The sequence below is a fragment of the Bombus vosnesenskii genome, unplaced genomic scaffold (assembly GCF_011952255.1).
Source record: "Bombus vosnesenskii isolate JDL3184/JDL3185 unplaced genomic scaffold, Bvos_JDL3184-5_v1.1 scf7180000013262, whole genome shotgun sequence".
NCBI classification, from domain to species: domain Eukaryota; kingdom Metazoa; phylum Arthropoda; class Insecta; order Hymenoptera; family Apidae; genus Bombus; species Bombus vosnesenskii.
The window spans coordinates 1,963,959-1,989,228 of record NW_022882922.1 but is presented as its reverse complement, the minus strand read 5'-3'; the positions used below and the strand labels follow the sequence as shown (position 1 = coordinate 1,989,228).

The window sequence follows — 25,270 nt, the reverse complement described above, 5'->3', positions numbered from 1 at the left end:
GTCAAATATATGTAATATTACTATAAATTTAACGCTTACTTGTTGGAAAGATTGAACCAGGCTTCTCCTGTAGCAGCGGCTTTGTGTTAACACACCTTTCTTATCGCACGACAGAATTTAGACTACGGCTCTCGTCTCGCTACGCTTGTTATTATTACAAGAACGTTTCTCTCCTTTGATCGACCGATGGTGTTGTCGTTCTCCAATTTGTGTTGATATATTGATTCAACCACGTAGGTATTATTGATGTCGACGAAAATTTAACCACTGTTAACCCCTTAACCTACGATTTACGTTCGAGAATTTTGGACCCAAAAACGTAAACAAGATATTATATATTATATTATATATTATATTTGGCCCGATCATCTTACAATGGGCTATGTTAAGGGGTTGAATAAGTCTGTTGCTCATTAGTCGACTGTGGATATTTATGCATTTATAGAAAATTTAAATATATATTCATTAACAATACATATTTCAATATATATATTCCATATATTCCATATTCCATATATATTGAAATATGTACTGTTAATGAATATAAGGTCTTTAAATATTATATATATTTCTTTTTACATATATGGAATATATACAATAATAGAAAATTAATAATCAACATTTTAATGAATTTCTAATAGAAATAAAATATATAGAAGAACAATATTTCTTCATCGCGCATTTTCTTCTGCAATTCATCAGTCATGACAAAAAAATTCTTCCCCTCTTCTCCTAGAATTGTCGTCTCAAGCTCTAATGAATATTGCGAAAATATGTCGCGAGGATGCCAGCTGATCTCGCGCAATCATGTTTTTCATGGGATCGTTCAATTTCGTCTCTGGGACTCCGTCCATTTCGCTTGGTGCATTAAACTGTACTTGCGGGACTGGCACCCACTTTTCAACAACCGTGTCACGCTAAAAGCTACCAGCCGTGTACGGCTTTTAAAGCTGATTGCGACACCAAAGAGCGCTATTCTTTCGAACATTACCATGTTTGATGGACGTCACTTCAGCGCCTCTTTTTACATTCGTATATTCTTCTGATCGTAAGATCGATTTATTGGCCTTTCATATCAAATTCGTGTAGTATCTATCCATTTTGTGAATGGTATATTGTAAATGTAATATGGTTTTATATCACGATCCTTCGTGTGCATTGAAATGGTTTACTGGAATTAGGTCAACTTGAAGAAAATGGATCAGTAAAACATGGACGATTTTGAGAGAAAAGCGTGATATTACAATTTAATTTTAAACACGATGTCCTAGAAACTATTTGCAAAATTTAGTACTTGCTCCGTCCATTTTAATATAAGAAGTTAGTAATATTTCATCGAATTAATTTATTTCAATATTTACTTGATAACCCACTGAACGTCGTTGCGAGTTCAACGTCTTTTATATCTCCTATATTTTTATACTTTGCAATGAATCTGGTATCTTAGATTCAGTTGTGATACCCGAACGAATAAAAAGGAATCTCAATTTTCCAATTTTATATCCACACTATTTTAATCCTCGTGGGATCATATTTTCATTGTCTATTATCTTTGAGACGTCCTAATGGAAAAAGACAATATCGGGAACAAAATATTTCGTTACGCCGTGTTTATCTTTCGCAATCATCCATCTTTCATGACCTTACATTTTTCCATAGCATGAATCCAAAGGAAGATATCAACGTGGTCTGTTTTTCCTGAACGATTTTAATCTCAATACGTCTTCGGATGAATTACGATAACGGGAGTGACGTTGGCGATGTAATCTTCCGGCAATATCGCGGAACGATGGAGCAAAAAATCCGAACTCCATTTACAGCGTTCCTTTGAAGACAGAAAAAAATACGATACTCGACCCAGTGAAAAGTTTGAAAAAAGAGTAAGAAATATTTCTTCGTTAAGAAGATCCAGAAAGAATTTCAAATTCACCAGAAGAATGTGATAATTGAAAAACAGTCTTGATTGCATTTTCTTTGCGATCCAAAGAAACCGTTAATGACGTTCTAATAGAAGGAGATCCAAGAAGTTTCGTTGAAACTAATGACCTCGCGTTTTAAAACTTTATTTCAAGATCTGCTCGTTGAAAAATCCGCTCGTATCGTTAGGTCGTTGCGGATACTTTCAATTATTCTAGGTACGACGTGCACCTCGGTCGTTTGCATATTTAAACACGCCGAGAGCCTCTTGATTAAGTATTGCCGCTCGAGTTGATAACTCGGCGCTGTAGTTGCATCGGATAATGAAAATCGCGAAAGTATCGGCTGAAAGAGGACGAAGAACCGTGGAGCGTTCTCGACGTGGCTGCGAAACGAAACCACAGACGATCTCCCCTCTCGACCCGTTGTTAATTACATCGTTATGAAATCAGTAACCCTTATGCAATTAACAACCTTTATCAAAGTCCCATCATGGGTTCCCGTTTAATCAAATTCTCCTCTCTCGCGTTTCTTTCTCGATCCCTTCGTCGATATTGTCCTCTGCTACCCCTTCGTGAATAAATTGAATCAACCGATACCGTAACCGACGATACCGTTGACATCTTATTTGAATCTCATTCTTCGCCACTCTTCCTTCATACCTTATAGCCCGGAAGCTCGATATTTGGTTTCTCTTTACCGATAATCGAGACATCGCTCCCACGAAATGCTTTCCATTCGTCACTGCCAATTTTGCGGGCTTTTCAGCCACGAAGCGTACGAGACTTTATTTCGTTACACTCTTTGTTCCTTTCTTGATATTTATCAGTTTCGATTGCTAAAACTCACTGAATATTGAGGTTTATTAATATCATGGATAAATGACACTTTAAATACTTTCGTAATCTCTGCGGAATATAATCCAGTCTTATTACAGCGCTATTGAAATTTCAAAATGTTTCGTATAATATACGTAATATATTCATAAAAAATATCTACAAGTATTCGAATACTTTAACATAATACAGAAAAATAATTGGTCATATGTATTTTTCATTCAAAGTTATCCTTGGCAAGTATCTCCGCAATATCAACATTTTCTCAACGATCTGTTTTTCTTCCATCGTTTATGCTGGCAACATAATCAGCTAACCAAGCGCCACGAATGACCAGCGTGTGGCTTAACTTCGCTAATCAAAGGAGCTTTTCACGGTAAAGAGACGTTGACCCAGTTACTTATTCCCTTTATCGTCTTCGTTCTACCTGGGAACACAATCGATTGGATAAGCGCAGGTATGTAGCCCGATGCAAAATCAAATATGTTTGGAATGTTTGCCGGGTACAAAGGGCGCCGCGGATCGTTCACAGTTCGCGTGATAAACGATTAACTTCCGCTAGGAACATTCAAATTCGGTACTGGCGAACCGTGAACACCGTGAAGCCTTTACGATATCCTTCCTTTCTGGCAAGTTCAATGTACTCTCCACAGCTGGCCTCCGCATCATATTTTAGATTAGGGCCATGAGGGTTCGCATCAAAGGAAATGCGAGCCTGCACACAGGTACAAACGTATGCAAGAGAAGAAAGTAAGCTTTTCTCGCTCCGTAGACAGGTTCATAGAGAGACTCAGTAAAAATCGCTCTCGCGAATTCTATCAGTCACAAAGCTTCCTTGCGGCTGACCTCGGACTAATCTTCTTGCAAATTTGTTTTCGACTCAGTCAATTTTCGAGAACACACTGTTTGAAGTGGTTTGCGGCGGAATAGAGAAGTGAACCGCGGAGTAATCACTTTGCACAAGTTACGAAAATATTTTCAGTTTGCACAGAGAACGCTTTGTACTTCTTTTCTTTTTCTTTTTCTTTTGAATCAAAAGTATTGGAATACGAATGTGATGGTCGTTGCTTGAGGCTAGTTATGAAAACGTTTGAAACTCGAGATAGAGAATGTTGGATGTGAAATATGAAACTCGATGATGAAGCTAAAATATGTATCTCTATAGAGTTTCGTTAACATTGTGTTAGATCTTCATGGGAGCCTGCACACAGACTAATTAGTGTCTAACATTGATCATACATTGTTAAATATGTTTGGTTTATATTCTCAAGTAGAATCTCAAGTAAATAAAAATTGAATTCTTTCATTGGGTACATTATATCTTAAAAATTACTTGTTGCTAATATGATGATATTTTTCATTCACATCTTTGCCTGTTATTAAAAAATCCAATGTGGAATATATAAAAAAAATTCAATCGTGGCTTAACATTCCAGATAAATAAAATGAAAAACTCAGAGTGCTTTTCTTTCGTTTCTTAATCTATTTCTGAATCGTGCCATTTGTATTAAATCTTCTTGCGCATTGCCTCACACTACACCGGTGCAACCGTGTTGTCGTTTGGATCTTTGTTTTTCAGCGAACCGTCGAGCGTGTCCGCGTGATTTCAACCCACTCGGTTCGCAATATCGCGCTAGCAAACAAACGATTACGCGAGATCACGCGAGATTTCATAGATGTATGAATCTTCGTGTTTTCATCAAGGGGAAGAGAAAATAAAGATCTGCCAGGAGCTGGTTAAATTTTTCGACGAGGAGTGTGATGACAAGCGGCGTGGTAAACGAAGAGACGGCTAGTTCATTTAGAGAAACAAACAAACAATGCTTCTTTTAATCAACTTTTTGACTTTAATTGACTTGGCTAAGATACCGTCCGTCGCGTTTATAATTTTCTTTCCTGGCAGATTTCCGAGTAAAAAGTTTCACTCCAGATGGAGGATCGGTTTAATGGCCAAAATCAATTGGCTGCTCCAAGTTGGCGCGATATGAATTTCGCTGCGTCACGTACAGTGTATCGTGAAAGTATTCGGACAGAGACCTTTCATGAATACTTTTCAATGACTGTTCAAATACTTTTGTGAGCTACTGTAGTTACTTCGTTATCTTACTTTTTATCGTTTTGTCATTATTTTGTAATTACTTTACTTTGAAACTATATTGTAATTTGTTACAAAATGTAATTTTACGGCGATAGATCGAATTTTACTAATCGTCGGTGGTGAGTTTGAAGTTGCTGACATCCTAACGATGCTTGTAAATGAGAATCTCACACAATGGTACTTCAGTGATAAGCTCGTAATTGCAAAGGTTCATAATTGTTTGCGTCAATAATAGCAAAACGAAGGAGATATAATCGAGAGATTTATAGAGCTTTGATGAAGGTATATACGCAAGGTCATCAATATTTCCTTGTACAAAACGTTCGTGCTTTCAAAACAAAACAAAACAACCAAATATTCCGTATAATCTGGTATTATCTGGTCCCTTACGAAATATTTCTTCTTGATAGTGGAAGATCTTTGAGATAATTTTATTTAAAGAAGAATGTTTATCATACTCTCCCATTTGCGTATTAAAATATTCATATTAGAGCATTTTATTAAAATAAATCTTGTAATTTAAATATTCTTTATTGAACTATTCTTTGTAAAAAGATTCGCTACCCGATTTACACGTTTTTTCCAACAGCAACATTATCAGATAATGGAACGTTAGAAGGAACGACTTAAAGAGCAGCATAATGACGGCATAATTCTCCTCTATTCTCTTTCATTTCGCGAACAGGACGTCAAAGCAACAATGGCACTCATTTATTTTTCATCGGTTCGCTTTACTCTGTCTTTTCTAATAATGAACACGGCAATTACCTTCATGTCAACGAAAGAAAATGCAGTCATTAAAACTACCTTACGAAACCTTTTGCTAAATTGCCTTAATTGGCCAATTAATTAGAGACGATGGAAGATAGATATAAAATATACAAAATTATAAGTTGCCAAAACACGAAAACCATATTGTTTTATTATTATAAAATTAGCAAACAGTGTTTTTATCACAGATTTCTCTTGTTTAATTTTAAATAAAGTATTATATTATACATAAATATTATAAATAAATATTTTAAAAATATTTTAAAAGAAATATCCTCTTATATCATCATTAGATATTAAAAATTCTTTTAATAATTAGAATTTCATTCCTGACACGGTCGCATAATTATAAAAGAAAAATAAAGGTATATTATACAATACATTTTCTAATATAAAATGTCCAGATCTCATTTGGAACTTTAAATTGCCATCAAATTGAAACATATTTATACATAAGCAACATATTCCGATAAATAATATTTCTGATTGTACATAACAATTTAATAATAAAATACAGTTGTCAGGTTAAATAATTTCATGAATACATTTATATTTACTACGTAATTAACTTATGAGTCTGTAAAATCTTAATCAACATACAGCATCCGGATTCTCCAGATAATATTCTTAATATTCTTAACCTCTTTTAAGTATCATTAATTCTGCTTAAAATCTATAAGAAATTCAATAAACAAAACAGCAAATTATATATATAACTCGCATCATCATTTTTTTATCTGTCTTTCAAATCGCATGATATATTCTTAATGTAAATACTCTTCAAATTTTACTGTTTTATAGTGACACAGTGTAACATGAAAATATCGACGATGGAAGGATAAAGAGAAAACGTATGTAGGTGAGCAAAATCACTTCGTTGAAGCGTGAAATGAAAGGGATTCAATTTGTGTGCTCTAAATGACTGTGACACGGTGTCGTGTGTTTGTGTTTATGTAGATTGCAAGTTAAATCGAAGCAAGATGGCCACTATTACCAGTGATGGTCAGAGAACGATGGATAGAATAAGTTTCCTAGTCCTCGCAGACGGCAAACATTCACGCTGCACATGGCCTTCATTTGCATTTCCTGTATGACCTTACTTTCGGTCGTAACGGTAACGGCTCGTTCCTCGCTTTGCTTCTCCCGTGATCTCGTGTTCGCTCTGCCCGAAATCGATATTTCCTTTTAGGTACCATCGCATCGTCGACATCGCATCGTAAAACGTCTACTATTGAATGGAACTATAAGCAATGGAAAAGGAATGCGCTACAGCGAAAAGCTTTGTACAGGATGAGGTAGTCGGTGTAATGACCTGGAAAATTGCTGATATTCCTCATTGAAATAGACTCAGGATAATAAATTTATGAAGTCGATCCGTATAATTTCTTGTACTTCATAAAGAAAGAGTTTTTTTTCATAAAGAGATTCTTGTACTGTATATTAATATCGTGGAAAATAAAAAATACGAGGAGATTATTTATGTTAAAAGATATCTTTGCTACTCAACGCGATTCGCTGTTTTCGAATTTCGCGGAGTCGTAAACTTATGATTACGCTCGTTTCTAACGATATACCAGGGACATCGATTTATGTACATTTAATTGTATTAGAATGAGTCTATTTTAAAATAACTAACTATGGAACTTCAAATGTTTATTAAGCTAATATTCTCATTACACTAATGTTTGAAATATAACAGAAAAATTATAATCGGACATCTTATGAAATATTTATAAAATAATCATTTGTTTCTATAGACAACTACGATAATTTAATAATAATAATTACGGAGGATATTATTACGAGACACGAGATAGAGACACGGGAATGGATTTCACAACTGCTTGGAAGCTTGCGCGAAAAAAAGCTGTTCGTGCGCTAATTGCGAAAGAAGGAATGGAATGGCCGTTTCATAAATGATTACAATGAAATACCAACTGGTATTATAGATGTCATAACTTAGCGATAGCACGAAGGCTTGCGGCATTCTCCGGAACAACTGGGAATTGGTCTGAGGATGCCGTGAATTCCTGTGTTCGTCTGTTCTGATGAACGTCCTGTCGACACCGTTCTCACTAGAACTTTGCTCCGAATTCGACTCGTAACCATTGATCTTTCTTCGTGCGAAAATTCTTCCTGTCATGGCCAATAATCGTCACCGTATTACAAACAGAGCACTGGAATACTAACACGGTTGTCTAATTGATATATTGCGAAAGTTAATGAATTTTGGTCTCTAAAAATTGAAAGTAATTCTGCTTGATTCATAAATAATTAGGTTTTGTGTTGAATAACAACTAAGCAAAGAAAGAAACATTTCTTTCTGTTAAAAGGTAACGAAATTTCTTTGATATAGTCGTAAGACGGAATTGGTCGATTCAATCATTTAGTTATACTACTGCGTCTGATTACTACACACTGATTCGAAGATAGACAAACAAGGTACAGAATTGAGCTGCAATGCGTAGCTTTCTCGTGTCTCACGAACTTTAATAATTTTTAATTCGGAAATAAATCCTACTATTTATTATTAATTATAATATATGTAAATCAAAAAATATAACTACATTCTTCCGTTTTTTATCCTCCGATACTTTTGTATTTTCTCTTTCTCTTCTCGCTTCTTTTGTCATCAAGCTTTAATTCTTAATCGAAACAAATACACGATACCACGAAATTCAATTAAAATTCCTCCTAGCCATATTCTAGGAAGACCGCAGCTCTTAAAATTTTAATCGTTAACCCTTGATCCTTGATATAAAATAATTAATTATACATAACATTTTACATTCTGACTAAATTGCGAAGCCATAATCTGCTTGTCGATCGATACTTGACGTGTGCGTCGATATATAGTGAAAGCCACTCATTCACAGTTAGCAGCTCGAGGAAAATAGAGCTATATGGGATGGCTACGTTTCAATTACCTCGGTGGTTGGTCTCTCCGCCGTCCCGCAACTACCTAAACCGATATACGGAATTTGCCTAAGCCCACGGGTATGGAGCAGCGTCGCGGGAGCTAGATAAATATGACGACGACGCTGGATGCAGGACATGGACCGTTTCCCTTTTACCGGAACGCAATTTAGATTCTATCTCATCGGGACGAGACGCGAGCGCTCGAGCCTTTCGTCCGGATTGCGTTTTTCTCCCCTACACCTCCTCTTACTTCCACACCCCCTTGGATACACGATTTTCGTTTCTCCCGGCTGTATTTCCAATCTTCGTAAATTGAAGCCTCGGCTGGAAGCACGCCCGTACACTGATTTAGTTAGATAAAAAAAAAAAAAAAAGAAAAACGCTCATCGCGGTTACGCCTGTTATATTCGAGGTTCAATTGCTTCGTAATTATGATTGCCTGATCGTTACCGTTTATCCTCTTTGTATCCAGCACGTTCAATTTTGTGAACGTCATCGATAAACCTATTTCGTGCAGATTAAAGTATTATGAGAATATAGGTGTATCGACGGCATAATTTTTTTTTTATTTTCTTGGAAGATATATTTGTGTATGTATTTAAGTAAGAAACTGTAAGAGAAGTTTAGTAAACAATGAAATTTTTATAGGGACTTTCGAGAGAATTATGTATTTAAGGGGTGAAAGATGCGTGACTTTATTTCCTTTGATCAGATACCATTGTTTGCTCGAGAAGAAAAATATCGTGATTAATTCTGGTAAGAAATTATTAATTAGAAATTATTGATTATTGTTGAGGTTATTAGATGTATAAACAGACAAACGCGTGGATAAATTGTAAGGTAGAAAATATATTTTAATACAGAAGTGTAAGTACAAGTAGGAATATAATTTGAGCTGGTTCAGATCCGCACGCTAGCAGCGTTACCCTATAACTGAAAACCCCAAAGCCAACGTCGCCTGTCTACTGTTTATGGTCTGCCTTCGTCCCAGTCTTTTGTCTATACGCTGTCGATGGATTCAGTGCTTGAGAAAACTAAAAAGACCAGATGTAGAGTTTTCTTAGAAGTGGTGATCACTTCAACAATTATTAATAAGAATAGTTGAAAGAAGATGAATCATGTATTTGCATACCTTTGTTTCGAAGTTCCTTTTAGCTTAATTCTTATGATCGAAAAAGCTTCGTATCAATTAGGAAGAAAAGGTTTCAGACTTACAATTTCTTTTCTCTCTTCGATAGTATTCACGTTACCACATTTTCACGGAGTGCAAGATTTCAAACAGAGATTACAGGGATTCTAATTTCCGAAAGGTAGCATTGCATAGTTGCACTTAAGTAAAATCGAGGGAACCGTTCGGAGGATCTTCATTGGCACTCTCACGATCTCACTGCTATTCACAATCTTCTAAGAATACCTTAGACTTTAGGGGAAATGGAAACTGAGCAATAGCTTTAAATTAGTTTCGAAGAATCACAATTGCTAACTATCGAACTGTAAAGTACGTGAACTTTGATTTCTCGTTAACGCGTATTGCTATGCCGTACTTGGATCTTGAATCACGTTCAGTTTGATCTCAAGATCTTTAATTCAATCTTAAGCTTAACGTAGCATTCAGTGATTAATCATTCAGCGTTCAAATAGCTTCTACGATCGATAATTCGTTCGACGAATCGTGCAAAATTTAATTTTGTTTTTGACGGAGCAGTATAACGTCAAAGTGTATTGGATGTTTCATTCAATTAATGCTTCGTCTATAGCTTAATTAACCATTTCATTATTTATTTGCAGAACTTTTTTGTTCCTTTAGGATTAAATCTTAGTTCCTGTGAATTAAATTTCTATGCACAGAATGCATGAAGGAAAATACTGTCTTCCTTTGATATTAATTCGTGCAAGAACAAGAATTTTTAACGAAGTCCGAGTACGATGGTCGAAGGACAGGAATTTTAGACGTAACGTGTTCACTTGCGAGATTTCAAATAAGCTCTCCCGGGCTGGTTAAATATGAGGGCGAATTTTCGTAAGAGGGAGCAATACGAGAGTCTGCAGTAAAAGAGTTTACAAGAAAATATTAAAAAGTCGAGGAGGTCTGAAGTAAGTACCTGAAGCCAACAGCTTAACGTGGTATATACACTTAAATAAACCCTTCATATTTTCTAATTTAACACTTTTATCACTTCTATATTTTGACGTAATAAAATTGAACTCATAAAGTTGAATCGATCGTCAACAGAACGAAGTTATGACTATAAGAGTAGGAAAAATATGACTATAAGAGTCTTATTCAATAAATTAAAAGTAACAAAGATTCCTTGAAATGTAAATATACTACGATATTCACAAATTATCAAACGCCAGTTAATTTAAATTTTTCATCGGGCTATACCAAACTTTATCCGACTTTAAATCAGTTTAAATCTATAAAGAAGTTTTCTCTTCGTTTTAGACGCATTCCGTCGGTGTTTCGCGAAAGTTGATAGAAATGTCGATCGCGATCTCCGCAGACTACGCAAATCGAAAGAGTGCTTCCCATAGACACGTACAAACGTGCAGGAGTACGATTACCGCCGTGTCAGACGGTAACGAGATAACTTGAAAGAAAAAAGAACGCTCTGTGCTTCTGTCAGCAACGTTCATGTAAAACGAAGGCGAGACAGAAGATAGTTGAAGGGATGATTGAGGGAGAAAAAGGACAGGACGATGGAACGAGGAAAAGCTCCTGAAGGAGAGAGGAAATGGAATCGTGCTGCGGATTAATGACGCTACTTTCCCAGTGATTCGAACGTGTCAATCAATACCTACGGTTATCCTCCCTAGACGTCCGATATCAGATTGTACTCGTCATTTTTGAGGATCTCTTGTTGTTTGATTCGCGTTCGTTCGGGCTTGGATTTCCACAAAGGTATCTTGTTATTCTTCACTTCGTACATCCCTTTTTCTTTTGAAATAACGCGAAATAAAGCGTCCCCGGACACTAAATCGGAAACAAACAAGATTTTTGAACGAAACGTGTGACTTGAATTTTCCTTCGTCATTTAACCATCGGATAAAATCGTAAATGGAGATATGAAAGCTTTCCATGGTAAGTGTTCAAATACTTTCGTGAATCAGTGTAGGTGTTTGCTAGTTTGTACTACTTGTATCAGTTTGAAAAAGATTAGAATCTGAATGAAACGAGACTTTCATTGTACTGCGCGATTTTTATTTAACTTTTTAATTGCGTTAGCAAAAGGACGTGGAAGTTTCCTTTTCAGATGCGTTTAACTGGCTGAGTGAAAGAACAACGCTATCGTCGGAAAAGTTCGAATTGAACCGGGAAGTTGCAGCTCGTTAGAGCGTTTATAATCCGCTTACGAGCGAGTTAACTTCGAGTTCCAAGAAAAACAGATCGAAAGCGATTTGTTCGAATTATAATCCACGATTCTGGTTATCGGAAGAGCTTCCACGCGCGCCAGGTTATGGCGGGGCATTTAAAAACGATCGGCAAACTCGTTCGAGTTATTGCTGTTGAAATAACGTTTCCGCAGTTTGCCTGTTTGCCTTTCGTTCGTGCGCTTAAACATGCACAACGAGTGGAAAAGCAAACCAATTAGTCAAGCAATGTGCCACGTTTCCACGGTGAAAACGCAATAATTTTGTTTTTGTCGATGATACGAAATACGCGTCGGAGGAATGCCCGGTAAAATAGATTTCAGAATTCAATTACGTTATTTTGTGTCCGATTAAAATAATTCGTCACCTGCGTCGTATAAAAACTAATTTCAATATTTGTGAATTATGGTTCGACAGATTTTATCTGTAGGAAAAAATATCAATTTTCTAATTTTAACTTCAATTCTTCAGTAAATCTTATCGAATATAAAATATAGTTTTTCAATATTTTGCATCTAACACGGTATTACATCTGTTAAGAAATGCACATTTATATATACAAGATTGTAATAGGAAAGGTTCAAATAGGTTCAATAGGAAAATTCAAAAGATTATTTTCGAACAGTTGCAATAATTTAGAACGATTTGCGAAAAGTGCCACGAAACAGGATACGATACACACGGTTCGATAATAACGCAGGTGGAGTGGATTGACGCGAACGGGAAATTGCACGTGGAATTGTTAATTACCGTGCGAACGTAACCTAATGATGCGGTTCGGATCGGAAGATATTGGATCTGTGCCGTGCCGGCTGCTTCCTAAATCGATCGAATCCTCGTTGTAATTCCAAGTACATGTCTCCTAAAATTGCGATATCGTGTTTTACACGCAATCGCAAATCTATCCCGCCGTCATCGACAGTCGTTCAGTAGGTCATCGGTGGATTTCAGAGGATGTGCAAACGATCAGATTTCTCTAAAGAATTATAAGCTGAATGAATATGAACTTTTATTGGAACGAAATAAAAATTTTTGAAAATTTCAGAGATCTTCGTATATTAAAAGATAATATTATTCGTATCTGTTTGATTTGTAATAACGATAGATTTTTAATATCAGTAGAGAGCAAGTTTACTTTAGTATTTTTATTATCTTTGTATATCTATGTAGTTCAATTAATTTATTCACTACCATATTTTTCATTTATTTTATTATTACTATTCTTATGGTAAAGTTATTATCAACTTGGTAAAATTTGTTCAATCTTGTATAATGCTCTAGAAATTTTTCAAACTGTGGATAAAACAAGTCGAAGTGAAACTGCTGACCACAAAAATTCTTATAAAGCGCTTAGAATCGTGACGTCCGTGAATGTGTCGTGAAAATATATCGAAAAAGAACTCGAAAAATAAAGTAGTGAGCTGCGAGCAAGAAGCTGAAACGACAGAAGCATCGGAGCAGTAAACCAGAAGCTGACATCCTACCTTCCACGTCGTCGAATTTTCTAAACAGGTCAATGAAAAGGCAACTGTTAGCTTCCAGCAATTCCTTGTCATTGGTATTTGCCAATTCCTCGAGGTGGTGCAAGAATGTTGGCACAACTTTCCTTAGCTACTGTCATCATGTACATGTAATTTGCTTTAACTTTAAGGTAGAAATGGTGAGATAGGTTCACAAGATTTACTCGAAAGAGAATGTGAATAACGTTTTGTTAATAATTTTAAACCAATTTCACCATGTCCTGTTCTATCACACATTATCGTTAGCTCTATTTTTTAAATAAAATATCGAGAAGATAGCAAAGATAGATTTTTTTTAGAATATCATTCCACCTTAATATTTTAATGTAATCTTCGCGATGAAATTTTCTATAAAAATAATTGGAACTGAAAGTAATACGACACATCAAAGGACATTTTGCAACTCTCTTAGGAGACGTAGCCACAAACAAGACACAGAACTTGATATCATAATCCAAGTGTTGGAAACTCAGTTGATAGGTTTCGTTGATAAATCTCGCATCTTATCCCATATCTTATCTGTGCTAATACAACTTCTTGCTCTAAACTATCGTCTATCGATCTCCAGTCTGAACAAGATTACGCAACGTGACGCTTCTCAGGTTCCTACATCTGAACAAGTTTTCGCTTACGTAGATGATTTAACGATCGCTTTTACGCAATCGCCCGATTCAATCCTATTTTTGTGCCGGCATTTATCGAAAGCACCGAGGGATCAACGATTTCGAGGATTATCGATGGCCGTGTGGTATTCTTCGCAACTTCTGATTCATCGACGTCAAACCCCTCGAACTCTTTGCAATTCGGATCGACACGAGTATTCGGAATACGAAACGGAAATTAGAAACTACGAGATCCTCGAACGCGTTCGATGCGTTCTCGTACACGTAACATGACAATAGACTCGACGCGATAATAACACCTATGTGGATATGTGTTAAGTGTGACTAGGAAGATTAACTGTTTTGCTCAGTTCGCGGAGCATTTGACACGTTCGTCCCGGAAAATTAATATTCGTGCGAGTATACAAGATAAATGAAATTGAGCAACCAAGCTCGAGATTTTCAACGACTTCGATGTAATTTCGGGATTCAAGCTTCGTGACGTTACACGCTTCCATGATTACGTTCGAGAGTTGAATTTCGATGCAACTACCCCCTTTCTCCATCTCGCTTGAAGATTGTCACCGGCCTCGGCATAAGGAAGTTAAATTAAACGGATACGAGAAATGATTCGTGTTCCTCGATGTCTATGAGTTACAACGAACTCCTTTAATTATCGTAGGTATCACAATTGGATAATCGTTATGCAATAAACAACTTTGTAATTTCTTGTTAGCTTTGTTACTAATTGAACGCGTTTTAACCTTGCACCATAATTTACCAACTACGTAATATTACTTAGACAAGTTACAAATTACAGGTTATAAACTTCCATTAAAATACCAAATATTTAAGCACTTTTAAAACAAGCTTCTCGATTCTATCGAAACAGCAATTCTCGCGAGATTAATTTACCGTGTAACGAGCAGTTCATAGTAAAAGTACCGTGATCGCTTTTTAATAAGATAGCGAAGAGGTAAGAGAGAACGGAATATTCCGAGGACTTTTTGCTGAGGTGGAATTGGCTCGATCAGAATGCAATGGAGCGAGAGGCTATCACACGCAGCGTTGGCCAGCTCCAACTTCATCGCCTCATCACGTCCTTATCGACTCCATACATCAGGCGGATTTATTCCTACGTATCTTGACCTTCGTTCGTGGCTATCTCGTCGAAAGTATCGCCACGTATACGGTGATCCACGTTTAGATTCATGGAATCACGGCAATCTTGTGCACCCGACCCTTCTTTATTTTTGATCCTGATCGAAAGAAACGAAATCCTAGCAGTTTTGTAGATCGGGATTCCGGTTTGCGAGTATCGAGAGCAACCGAGGGAATTGTTTCTAATAATAAAGCTATCAGGAGTGCATTTTTGTTCGTCGTTACCGTACTTGAGAAGGTCTGCGACCGATTGTCTGAAAAATAATGGTAATAATGTTAAAAGATTGAATTTCGATTCGATTTACCAGTCGTAAGGTTAAACGAGATTTTCGGATCGGAAGATGCTTAGGTGGTTCGAGCTTAAAGCCTCGAAGAGAACCCAGACCTCAGAGTTTCCGAAACTCCAATCATTCTCAACTTCATAGATATGAATAGAATAATCTTGAGATTTATTCGAAATGCAAATTCGTGCATTTTACCATTCGAATCTTTTCGTCTAGTAGATATTACTTATATGGAAATAGTGAGATGCGTTTAACTTTTAGAAATGTAGTTATTATTCGCTAAAAATTTGTTGATTCTTTTTCATCGAGAACCGCGGAATAAATGGAAGAGAGAAATGTCAAAAATAATACGAATGCGAGGATAATAGAATATTACAAAGCGGCGTAATACAATATCGCAAAATAATTTAGGTTCGATCAATCCTAAATATTCGCCAGGCCAGACAAAGAGCCGATTTTAAAAGGCTATTGAATCGGAACGTGTGCATTCGTTCGTGGAATCGATGGAACACCACAAATTAAACACCTTCGATCAGTCATGAACGTCGCACTCGCAGATAAAATAATTTTCCAGGTCTAGCGCACCTATCGTTCTGCAACACGTTTCGCGCTACTATTAGTTTAGTATTTATACGAACAATTCTATTGTGTCGTATCAACGAAATATTCGCGGCTCAATAATCTTTCGATATTATCCTATAAACGACTTTTATGTTATGTCAAAGCTGAACATGTGCTGAAGTGCTTAGCGATTTTACTCGAAATTCGAGGGATAAAATACCGTCCGATTCGATTAAATATATCAATTACAGCAGAAGCACTATTTCTACGGATAGATAATGCGTTTTTCTACGCTACCAGTAAAGAAAGATTAATTGTCTCGAGGGAAGATATATAGCGAGTAAGATTGCCGCAAAGAATTTCCACTTTCCTGTGTGGAAAGGAAAATTCCAACAACTGAAACGGGCAATTTTTCACCTGGCCGAGGCTGAGAAAGCGGAGGTCAAGTGCAAGATGTCTTCGTGGACATTTGGGAGTAGAGGCAAGAGTATCGTATATTTCTTTCGAAATATTTTCTTTTATTTCCTTAACACTGAATTCTATGATTATCTCGTAAAAATAAAAATTATCGGTAAAACATTGTCGAAGGCGACATATACTTTATTCACCTACTTAACACCGGGAAAACCCGTTATGAAGATTGCAAATCTGAGTTTTAGGGGGTTTCATGTAGTAATATTTTATGAACTATAATTTGCTAATTATCGAACAAGTACATAATTTTTAAATATTTAAAAATTTGCCAGCCTATACTCCGAATTGATTGTGTATAGCGCATTATCCGTATATATCTTAACGAAGAAATAAATAGGAGAAAAGTTATCCTGCTTTAATAATAAATATGATGTAAAAGAGTAATATCAAAAATCGAATCATAGTGCTCGCAAAAGAAGTAGACACCGAGGAAAGGAAATTGCATAAACATACTGTCTATTTTCTGCAGTAAGGATAAGTTCATAAAGAAGGAGGAAGAGATCCTTTCTGTCTCGCTGCTTAATCAAACAGGTCAAGAGGAACGAATGCTAATACAGAAAGAAGTACGGCTGAACCTGTTCGTTTCTTAGCGTCTGTATATTAAAAAAGAATATTATTTCAAAATTTTCATTATATAAATATTTTCAAAAATAATACGAGTTTATTATGTTCCAAAGAAGTTACAATTAAACTAAGTGAACAGAGATAATGATTTTCGAATGAATCTCGAACGACGCGAGAACACTGAACACTATCAAGTGCTATACTAATTTGTTTAACTCGTGTACTTGAAACTATCAGTTATCCAATTAATTTCTACATGTAATACATGTCTCTTCTGACAATCTATGCTTATGAATGAACACTTAAAAGCATTTCGACAATTTTACTCACAAGTATTAGCCATTCGCGTTGTATCCGTCAACTAGCATAGCTAACGCCGAATCCCGGTACAAATCTCATTTACCTAAATACCGAGTCCGTAACGGTACCCCGAGTCCCTTGGGTAACGCGTAGTGTCGTAATGTTCATCCATAATTTCGTGAGATAGTGGCTCACGAAAGCTGAGACACGATAACGTAGTAATCTTGTTCTAGAGAAGTTTTGAAGGAGCAGCTGATTTGAAATTATAATCAAGAAGCTGTCCATAAACGCGGCCAGAGTAACGACCCTCGCGGCTTCTCTCCTTCACATCGAAATATTTCCTCGCGATTTCCCCTTTCCACGTGACTCCGCTCCTTCTCTGAGATTTTCTCTGGTTCTTTCCCGACGTTTCGCGTCCCTATACTCCGGAGTCAATTTCGACAAGATGGAAATTTTCGCGGCGATCGGTCGAGCACAGATCTCAGCCGCGTTCAATTTTAACGGGGATTTATGGAGATAAACTGAAATAAGATTGAACGCTGTTCACTATTCCAGCCACGTTGACGGATATTTTATACCGGTTTCCTTGCATACGTTACTCCTCCGCCCCCCCCCCTTCTCTCGTTCTCCCTTTCCCACTTTGCGAATTGAAATGCAACTTTATAAACGAGCGCGAGGGTGAATGCTAAATAAACGCAGGATCTTTCGACCATCTGCGTTTTTTCCAGCCATTCTTCACTTTGCTTACGGGCATCCCTTGTTTCTTGTTAATCCATTAAAGGGCGACGTTGCGTTAACACAACATTTCGTTTGCAATTTTCGCAATTAATTTACGTCACCTGATACCTTTTCCCTCGCTATAGCTTCTTTCTAGATTTTACAATCGTATGAAATTTAAAGAACTGAATGTACATCTTTGCAACATCATGATAAACCACGCACACGCATTGCTTGGTAACATGAAAATGGGAAACATCGATTTCCAAAATATCAGGCAAAATTGTCTAGATTCCCCGAAGCCAGTCGTGTTATCGTAAACTCGTCGGATTGTCTGGTTTTGTGTTGGTAAAGGCAAACAGTCGTAAACGAATAGACCACGCGCGAACAAAGAGAGTGACGGCAATCTCTAGAGAAATAGGAATGAAAAGTTTCTTCCTAGCGAGGCATCCCCGAGGAGGCATCACACATAACGAGGATAGTGTTCTCGGGTCATTCGATAATGAATTATTATTCCGAGGCCGCGGCCCGTCGTGACAATGCATTAAATTAAAGAAGCTAGCGAGTTTGCCGCGCGAACCACTTTCCAGTATACGACGGCTGTAGCGAAGTTGAAATAACAGTAATTAAACCCGACATCGGGAATAGACGAGAGGATGCAATAATAGGATCACACTGACGATTATTAAACGCGCTGACTATGTTCTCCAGACTGTAAGTAAATCACGAAACAAGCAGTTTTGGAATCAGTTCACTACGAATTTGAGTCTGCTACAATAACTTATATGTAAACTCGGGACTATTACAGAATTTACAGTTTAGTAGAACTTCGGTTAAGGTAGAATGAATCATTGAATACATCTTTCTTCTCTTTTGATTTTCTGATTTCTATGCCACTGTGTAGCTGAGGTCGAATATTTTAATAAAATTTCGAAGATGAGAATAAACTGATAGGTTGGAAGATATGACTTAATGAAAATAGGTGATAGATCCACAAAGTGACAAACACGCATACTTAATCTGAAAATCAAATGAAAAGATAGTTTTTAATGTGAAATTGACTCATCATGTTTTCTATGGTCTTCAAATTATTATTACATATCCAATGTAATTTAGCTGTTTAACAGCAAAAATATCACGAATCATCAAATAATGTAAAAATAACTTGACGATATTTTCGCAATACTTTCCATCTATCCTCCTCCATAAAAGCTATCAACTTGTGCAACGTTCTTACAAGAAACTTACTCTTGAAAATCCTTTTAACTCGAACTCGGCCGTGTCTCGGCTACCGTATTTCATCGTACAACTCGGCCTTTATAGACAACGAAGGTAGCAATTTCCTTCAAAGGCTCGACTCAACGCGCAGATATGATTTATGAGAATATATCAACGAAAATAGTATAGAAAATTCTTTTACATACGTACGAAACCGTGAAATTCCGTTTTATATTCGAAGATAAATCGTCCGTACTATTAGCTGCTCAAATATAAAGATTTGCATAGTACGAGGTTTTGAGAAAGTCGGTCGCGATGACTGTTAATCAACAAGATTCATGCAAAGAATATAGCCCGAGGTGGGTTTCCCTCTTCGCGAAATGTTCGAGGTAAAAGAGGGTAGTCGTTTTCGGCGAAATTTTCGTTTAGCTCGTTTGGTCTGCGAATTCACGAGCACCGTTCCTCGTCGTGGCCCCTGATTGGCAATAAAACACGATTGGCCCGAGTCAAGACATCGTTCGAGAGCAACGAGTAAATGAGAGGCGTATTTCGCTGTCGTCACTGAACCAAAGCCGTCGATTCTTAAACGTCGCCTCTTGAACGTTAATTGCTTCGTCTCTGAGGCTGACGTTAAATCGTCGTCTTCTGCGTTTCATTGTATTTGCGCTGGTATAAATAACGATTTGTTAGCGGATAATATTGTTAACAATTTCAGCCTTTATACTATACTCATATTTCGTTGTTATTCTGTCTATTTGAGTTGTCCTGTGGTGATATGGAATCCTTTCGTTACAACTGTTATATCAATTTGTGAGAAAACCAGACTATGCACGATTAACAATAAACTTTGCCTGAAAGCTTATCGATAACAAATTTCATTCACATAAACATTAATGGCGGCTTTTTATTTTTGCGGTCTGACAGTGTCTTTTTGTTAACTGTTATTAATTAGTGCGTTATAGTATAATCAATATAACGAGTTTTCGAAGAGAGCTTCATTTACGATTCTATTACACTGAGGTGGTCTATTATACGTGTTGGCTGGTTTATTGTAGAGACAAGCGAGGAATTCGTAGTTGTCAGTTATATTAAAATCACAATGCTACTGTTCAACTCCACGCTCGCTATTCGACTGTAGGACTCGCTATAATAAATATACTGATTGTCCTAGAGAGCACGTTCGTCTATTTACATTGGTCGGTGATGTTACAAAAAGGTCGAATGTAACTCCGGTTGACGATTACAAATAACAGCGATAATGTTTTGTCCAGAGTTCGTTTACCTTTGAACCTAGCAAACCAAAACAACATTGGCACTCCAAGGCACAACAATATGAGTCTCTCCGATTCGGATCTTCCGTTGATTCATGTGCCGCTACAACACTATATATATAACATCAATATAAGCATCAATAGCTGGCAATAATTACATTCAAAAAATGTTATTTTTTAGTTCAACTTGTATAATATATTTCCAGCATATTTCAAATCTTTCTCTGCATAGGTATTCTCTTACAAAAGTGACTTGCTATAGTATATTTTAGGCATGAAATGCTCCCTTTTTTCGCAAATTTTTATCGAGCAGAACGTAACAATTCAGTAAAGATATCTCCATTGAAATCGTTGTTCAAATTTACAAAGAGAGGAACTGCAACGGGAATAAAATCCAGATTGCGAAACAACGCAACTAAAAGTTCACAAAGGAGGATTGGTCTTGTATAGTATACCTATGCTCGCAATTGTAGCAGGTGAGAGTGAACTTCTCGGACGTTGGATGTGAATGAAGGTCTCGTTGCACTACTGCCTGTAAATGACAAGTGTTTAGGAAAGCATAGATGGGATCAAGTTGCTGTTTGGCGTAGAAGGCAGTGTTTCAGGCAAGATACGACTTTAAATGGATTGTACGGATAGAGAACACATGGAGTTTCCGATATAACGAGTCGTTTGGCTTGATGGTGATGGCTTTGCGAATAGAATGAAATCGAAGAACGAGTTTAGTTTGCGGTTAAAGTTAGTTGGTGTAAAATGAGAAATGTAAGAATAGAATTGTAACTTGGAATTGTATCACAACGTCTATTCATTTTACTGTAATTTTCAAAATAGTACAAACATTTCAGAGTATTCCATCTCTTGTATCCATCTCCTACACTAAACATCAAATTCTTAGAATGCAATGAACACTATCTTCAAATCTATCTTCATTCTCACAACACAATCACAGTCCTCGAATCAAGAAAAATCTCTCATTAATCAATTGAGATACTTTTCTTCGTTATCTATGACATCTTACTTGAAATTTTTCCACTTCATCTTATTTGTTCGCTTCCTCGAAACGAACGAACCCCACGACGACAATGATGTACGTCGAAATCGCGTCACGAAAGTGATCATCAAGGTCCTTCAGGAGGTAATCGCGTTCCATGCTGAACCAGAGATCGTGTTAATACACTACTGAGAATTCAGTTTCACGTTTACTTTGTCTATTGACAAACATCAAATATTCCAATAGTTTCCTGTTAGCTCAACTGTTTATTATTAGTTTCATATGATGACAATTGTATAAAATCACACCTATCGATTTATTTCTTTCGTTCAATATTTCGATCATCATTTAAATAAATTTCACGTGAAGATGTTTCTATAAGATCACATCTATTGATGTATTTATTTGAAAGAACTATATGAACGGTTTATAAAGATTCAGCGAAGAGATAAACCTAACCTTGACTGTCTTTCCTTCGATCTCAACACTTCCATTTGATGCACTTATACTTCGAATTTCCCACCCTGTCTGCTCCTCCTTTGTCTTATGCTCAACGACGATCCGTTCAGCACGAGCCAGTGTACTCGGCCGCGCGAATCCATCCTCCTGGAAAATTATTCCTCTGAAAGGGAGTCGGGCTTTGGCACAAACTGCTACGGAACCAGCCACCGATTTCGAGCCCCCGAAATCGGCTGAGCGATAACGCCGTCGTGACGTCACATTCTCGATAACTGAGAAATTTCTGTCGGGCCGTGGAACCGTAGCCAACGGACTGGAAGAGCGTAGAGCTCTGCGCGTTTAATGGCGAGTTAGAATTAACCAGGCGTCCGCCTCTCTGCTGTCTCAAATGATATCGATGCACAAAACCAATGCTGTTGGCTGGAGAAACTAAACGTGGGCTTGATAGTTTGAGCACAAGAAACGATTAAGAACTGAAAGACAATTAACACGTCTGTTTTGGGGCCGCTGAGTGTTTGCACTTGGCAGGACGATAGGAATATTGTCTGTGGTCTTGTAAATTGTAGATTTGAACGTTTTATTCTACAATATTGGGTTTATTTCAATTTTTAGCGGATTTTTAATGTAGTTGTTTCAATATCGGAAACTTTTTCCGGTGAATTGTATTCGCTATTAAGAAATCTATTAAACTGAAATTATAATATCGTTGTAATAAAGTTATAATAAAAAAATCTGATCGATTTATAATATTTTAATAGAACTTCCAAACCATTTGCGGTATATATGGAAAAATTTATTTTTGAAAGAAAAATCTTTTATCCATTTTTTTTTCTATGAACTCCTTCTCGTTATTAGGCTACATTAAATGAAGCGGCATTAGATAGCCGAAAAGACCGTGCTAAGTACTCGTCCTAATGTACAATAAAAGGAAAACAAATAAAACATCGCCTCTGCCGCAAGAGTACGCTTTACGATCTCGTTTCCAGCACGCTTCCTGCTCTTATTTGCTTGAGAAACGCATGGCTGTCTAAATCGGAAATGTTGCTCGGAAACCGCTCCAGAATCCTGCAGTGTTTGTCTACCAACGTTGTTTATGAGACGCTGCAATTCTTATCGTTTTTCCCTTTGCCTGGCAAAACTAACCCGTTGGATCGTCTATGTAGACCGATATCAAAAAGCTTTTCCGTGATACAGTGCCTGGTAGAACGTTTCCTTTTCTCCCTATATCCCGTAACAAATCGTCGCTCATTAAGAACGATTTGTCTTACTTCTCTTGTAATAGGTCGGGAGTATCTAATAAAACCCGGTTCTTCCTTTCTTAATACGCTTCCGTGGAAGCTCGTCCTTCATGATTTGGTTCTTTTACATGAGTTCTCCAATGAGACGGTGAATTTAAAATTTGATGAATCGAAAAATGTTGGTTGAATGAGAACGAGACTAATTTTAATTATAATGGAATACAAGATAAGTGGAAAAGTTAAGATTTCGATATTTTTATTTTAATTTAATTCTATTACTCTATTGCGTTTCAAATTAATATTTTCACTTCTGACAAAACACTTCAATTTAATTCGATTCTTCACGAGGAAAATTTTGATCATGAGATCGATATATGAGACACTTCGATTCGTTTATTCGACATTTGGAAGAACGAGCTGGATATTTCGAGGGACCGAAACGTCCAGCGAAAGCTATTAGTCAGTTTATACGGCTTGCATACTAATGTTTCCCGTATGAAAGCAATGGATGTCCCGACGGATGGACGAAAGAAAGGTAGCGCATTTTTTCGTTAATCCGAAAGGCAATATCGGACTTGCAATGATCACTGTATCGGTGATGAAAACGTCACGAATAAATGAACCCTTTTGTATGCTGACATGACATAGAATCGGAGTTTGCGTAAATCACAAAGCAGGAATACCGATAGCATCTATCAAATGACAGTTCTACTTTTCGATTAACTTTACTCCCGATAATTAATCTCGTCGATAAATTCGTTTATCACCGATAATCATTCTATAGGAAGTATTTTTCGATGAAAATGTACAAATAATACTAGTAATTCAATTTAAAACAAAAGATACAGATGATAATAGTTGACTTTTGTTTCGTCTTGAAGAAAAAATAATCGAGAAAATCAGGTAAAAAATAGAAATTAAAGTATTGTATTTATTTATTCATTCAAGCAGATAGTATTAGTTACGTGTTAGACATTGATCCTCTAATCGTTTGTAAACGCTTTCACCTCTACAAAGATATTAACGATTTTCTAAATGGAAATTTAATTTCCAGCGAATGTAAGTTCATCAACCCGCGCAATTTACAATACATTCTACACACAAAAATCGTAAAAGAAGTGAAATGATGCAGCACGTTCGTATAGCTTGAAACGTTGTTTTCTCAGCGAAACAGGATACCGGAAACACTTTTTTCCCAGCCATCTTTTCATCCCCACTGATTATTCAGCAGGGACACAAACAGAATGCGTCGCGACGCGCCAGGGCGTTGTCCCGCGAACGATTTCCGTGGCACCGTTCTATGGTCGCACAATCGTGCACCGTCGACTAGATTACGTCCCAGGAACGTTCAAGCAACCGCAGCTCGAGGACTTGTGCTGTTTGAATAGACCTCTTCACGATAACTCCCGTTGCAACGCGCGGTTCTGCGAAATTGTTAGCGACATAGATTCGGCGAAAGGGAAAAGCAGATTGTACGATGAACGCAGGATCGTTTGGTTCCTCGTGTTTCGGCTCGCTATAACGGAGATACATGGATCAGCTTTGCACAGTAATAAGTAGATTAATTCGCTTCTCAACTTGATTTAGTGGAATGGAAATGGAATGGAAATAATGTTATTTTCGTGAAAATGTGTTTTGAAATATCTCCTGTAGGTGAAATGTTTTTAGTTGTATTGATAATCATGAAAGTAAATTAAGTCAAGTAACGTTTATTTTGAGACTTGTTGACAAGTATTTTCTCTACGTCATCTAGTGGATTTAATAATTTCATATTGTTATAGTATACAATATTGGAGCATCAGAAATTAAATGAAAAATTCAATTTCTATGTATTATTAAATCATCTTATCGATTTATGTTTTTCTATGTTTAACTTTTTGTTGTTTACAATCTTTGTTTAAAGATGGACTCATTTATTAAAGAAAAAATAATTTCACTTGTATGAGACAACAAGGGACTTATTCTTTGTTTTGAATCGTAGTTTTAAACTTCAGTCT

General features: G+C 36.7%; 1 protein-coding gene across 20 annotated transcripts in view; it reads right to left on the bottom strand.

Moving 5' to 3' along the window:
- LOC117238402 (neurobeachin) overlaps positions 1-25,270 on the bottom strand; it is a 413,842-nt gene that overhangs the window by 107,689 nt on the left and 280,883 nt on the right. Inside the window, exon 1 of one of the 20 annotated variants that reach the window (XM_033504353.1) lies at positions 40-136. The exons of the other annotated variants lie outside the window; for them this stretch is intronic. The gene's annotated coding sequence lies outside the window, so the exon portion shown is untranslated. Of the gene's footprint in view, positions 1-39; positions 137-25,270 lie in introns of those variants that run through there. 20 annotated transcript variants of the gene reach the window in all.